This window comes from Elephas maximus, chromosome 10 (genome assembly GCF_024166365.1).
Source record: "Elephas maximus indicus isolate mEleMax1 chromosome 10, mEleMax1 primary haplotype, whole genome shotgun sequence".
Lineage (NCBI taxonomy): Eukaryota > Metazoa > Chordata > Mammalia > Proboscidea > Elephantidae > Elephas > Elephas maximus.
Genome location: NC_064828.1, coordinates 87711250 through 87715820, shown reverse-complemented (window position 1 = coordinate 87715820; position 4571 = coordinate 87711250).

The window sequence follows — 4571 nt, the reverse complement described above, 5'->3', positions numbered from 1 at the left end:
GTAGTAAGTACATCACCAGGTCTTTCATCTGGATTACGAACGAGGTTGTTCATTTTTTCACGTTTATTGGCATTATACCTTTTATCCTTTGTGATCTTTTGCTGAATTTTCTATTAGATTTTTTTTAAATCTTTTTTTCTCATAGATTTATAGTTCTTTATGTATTCTAGGTACTAATCCCTTTTATTTGTTTTATAAATATTTTCTCCCAGTTTATGGCTTGGTTTTTGCTCATTTTGAGATGTCTTTGAACACAGTTTTTTATTTTAATGTGGTCAAATGTATCAACCTTGCTTTTACAGTTAATGCTTAGTATGTCTTATTTAAGATACACTTAAATAAGAATTCCTAGTTCAAAGTCACTGAAATCATCTATTTTTGTTCTAAACATTTTAAAATTTTGCCCTTTACACATAATTTGAATTTTTTTTTTTAAATGTAGGATGAGTGGTGGGGATTCAATTTTATTTTATTTTCCCAGTGGTTTTCATTGCCGCCACTGTTGTATATCAACTTTTTATAACGTGGGAGTTAGTTTGGGGGCTATTTTGTGCCATTGGTAAATGTATCTATCCCTGAGCCAGTATCACATTGTCTTAATTACTATTACCTTAAGAAAAAAAAAAAAAAAAGTCTTGCTATCTGATAATACAAGTCCTTATTCTTTCTTCGAATGTTTGTTATCTAGTTTTGGGTTTTGTTCTTCCACATACATTTTGGAAACAGATTGGCTACTCTTCAAAAATACCCTATTGATATTTTCATTAGAATTGCTTTAAATCTATAAATCAATTTCAGGAGAATTGACATCTTTAAGATACTAAGTCTTCCTATTCATGAACATATTGTATCTCCATTCATTTAGGCCTCCTTTAATGTCTTTCAGAAACCCTGGTGGTGTAGTGGTTAAGAACTATAGCTGCTCACCAAAATGTCGGCAGTTCAGATCCACCAGGCGCTCCTTGGAAGCCCTATGGGGCAGTTCTATTCTATCCTACAGGGTCGCTATGAGTCGGAATTGACTCGACAGCAACGGGTTTGATTTTGGTTTTTAATGTCTTTCAGTAGAATTTTATAATTTTTTCCATATAAGCCTTGCACATCTTATATAAGATTTATTGCTAGGCTCCTTATTAATCTATTGCTATTGTAGATAATTATAAGTTTTTCATCATTGTCAAAATCGATACAGAAAATGCAGCAACTCCTTTTCATTTGCATTTCTTTGCTCATTAATTAAAATTAACATTTTCCACACACTTATTGACAATTTGCATTTCTTCTCTTATGAATTGCTGGTGCATATGGTTCTAGTGTGATGTATCTGGCTGTCACTCAATATGCTTTTCTTCTTTGTCAACAGAATCCTGATTATGTTTGGTTTCTACCCACAGGGAAAATGACCCCAGCTCCTCAAGGGTAAATCTTGATTAGTCTAAGCCAGTCATGGTAATTCCATGCTCCTTTTCCACAGATTGGTGTAGAGTAACCCATTTTCTAACAAGTTGTGTATGAGGAAAGGTCCGTTTGGGGCTTCCTGGAAAGATGTCCCTGCTCTTAAGGAGGTAGCAGAGAGGAATGCTTAGTCTCTTCTGGTCTCTAATCTTGGATGTGATGCCTGGAGTCACTGTAGTTATCTTGTGACTATGAGGTCACGAGCCTGAGGATAAAATTAACATGCTGAGGATGACAGAGCAGAAAAACAGAAACAACCTGGGCTCTTGATAATTCCAACATTTGTTGGATATTTTAAATATATTAACTCTTTTCATCCTTTCAACAATCCTATGAGATGGTACTATTAATATAACCATTTTCAGAAGAGGAATCTGAGGCATAAATAGGGTAAGTAATTTGCTCAATGTCATACAGCAAGTAAGTGGAAGAGATGGGATTTAAACTCAACATACTGGCTTCAGAATCTGCACTGTTAATCTATGTGCTATGGTGCCTTTTTTTGAAGTTATTGTGTGAAATGAGCAAATCCAAAAGTTGCCCTGCCTTTTGACTTATGATATAACGTGATAAATTTCTCTATTGTTTCCACCATTTTGAACAGAGTTTTCTATCACTTGCAGCCCAAAAGCATCTTGATATTGGACATTCGTCTTTTTCCAGCTGATGTGTAAAATTTATACATTAATGATATCAAGTGTTTGTAATTTATGTTGCGATATTAGTATTTTTATTAATTATTTATTTGCCCCAATTTTCCTACATTGCTGTGGGAATCTTAATTAAAATAACCTTTCAGTAGGACAATTTGAGAAAACGTAGCAAAAGGTTTTAAAATTCATATCTTTTGAACCAACATATCCATATTTAGAAATTTATCCTAAAGAATTAATCAGAAATAGGCACAAAGATTTATCCACAATAATATTTTTTACTTTATTATTTATAACACAAACAATCAGAAATAAACCTAAATATTAAAAATTAGGAGGATGGTTTAGGAAATTATAATACAGCCATACAATAGAATACCATGTTTTAGAGGAATATTTAATTAGAATACCATGTTTTAGAGGAATATTTAATAATGTGGGGGAATGCTTAATGATAACGAGAATTGTTGACAACATACTGTTAAGTACAGTTACTCTGAACAATATTGACACTTTCTTTCAAAACTGAAAATGTACTCATATTATGAACCAGCAATTAATTGCACTCTTGGTCATTTATCCCAGAAAAAATGAAGACTTATTTTCACATAGAAATTTTTACACTTTTACATATGTTCATTGATACCATGGAATTCTATTTAAGCAACAAAAAGGAACAAACTATTGATATATGCAACAACTTGGACGAACTTCCAGGAAGTTATGCTGAGTGAAAAAGCCTGTCTCAAAAGGATATGTAATTCCATTTATGTAACATTCATGAAACAACTTGGATTAGTGGTTGCCAGGGGTTAAGGATGAGGGTGAGGGTAGGATAGGTGTGGCTATGAAGGAGAAATAAAAGAGGAAGTCTTGTGGTTATGGCTCAGTTGAGTATCTTGATTGTGTTGGTGGTTATGCAAGGCTACCTACACATGTGATAAAATTGCATATACTTACGCACACACACACACACACACACACAGGAGTGCATGTGTAACTGGTGAAATCCGACTAAGCTCTAAGATTGGATTGTACCAATGTCAATGTCTTGGTTTTGATATTGTACTGTAAGTTGTACGAGATGTAAACCTTGGAGGAAGCTGGGGTCAGGTTGCACAAGACTTCCATTTACATGTCTTTGTAACCTCCTGTAAATCTCTGATAATTATTTCACAATAAATATTTTTTTAAGCTTTATAAGTCAGGCTTTATAAGAAAAAAATGTATTTAAAAAGAAAATTATAAAGCAATTACATTTGGTAGGGGTGGCCAGTTTTTTAATAACTATAATTGTTAAACAACTTAATGCTAAAATATATAATAAAAGAGACTTCCTTTAAAGTCCAAAATTTAAAGAAAAAAGCAGGATGCAAAAGCAGTGTATTTGGCATGATTCCAGCTTCATTTTTAAAATGTGTATTTATATATTATCGACTGTGCAAAAGCATTCAGCTGTGTAGGTCATAACAAATTATGGATAGCATTGCAAAGAATGGGAATTCTAGAACACTTAGGTGTGCTCATGTGGAACCTCTACATAGACCAAGAAGCAGTCCTTTGAACAGAACAAGGGGATACTGGTGGTTTAGAGTCAGGAAAGGTATACGTCAGGGTTGTATCCTTTCACCATACTTATTCAATCTGTATGCTGAGCAATAATCCAAGGAACTGGACTATATGAAGAAGAACTCAGCATAAGTATTGGAGGAAGACTCATTAACAACCTGCTACATGCAGATGACACAACCTTGCTTGCTGAAAATGAAGAAGACTTGAAATACTATGATGAAGATCAAAGACTACAGTCTTCAGTACAGATTGCACCTCAACGTAAAGAAAGCAAAAATCCTCACAACTGGACCAATAAGCAATGTCATGATAAATGGAGAAAATATTGAAGTTGTCAAGAATTTCATTTTACTTGGATTTTCAATCAGCACCTATTGGAACAGCAGTCAAGAAATCAAATGATGCATTGCTTTGGCCAAATCTGCAAAAGACCTCTTTAAAGTGTTAAAAAGCAAAGATGTCACTTTGAGGACTAAAGTGAAACTGACCCAAGTTGTGGCATTTTCAATAGTCATATGCTTGTGAAAGCTGGACTATAAATAAGGAAGACGGAAGAAGAATTGATGCCTTTGAATTATGGTCTTGGCGAAGAATATTGAATACACCATGGACTGCCAGAGGAATCAACAAATCTGTCTTGGAAGAAGTACAGCCAGAATGCACCTTAGAAGCGAGGATGGCGAGACTTGTCTCGTGTACTTGAGACATGTTATTAGGAGGGACCAGTGCCCGGAGAAGAACACCATGCCTTGTAAAGTAGAGGGTCAGAGCAAGAAAGGATGACTGTCAATGAGATGGACTGACACAGCGGCTGCAATAACGGGCTCAAACATAGCAACGATCATGAGGATGGCACGAGATTGGGTAGTGTTTCATTCTTTTGAGCGTGGG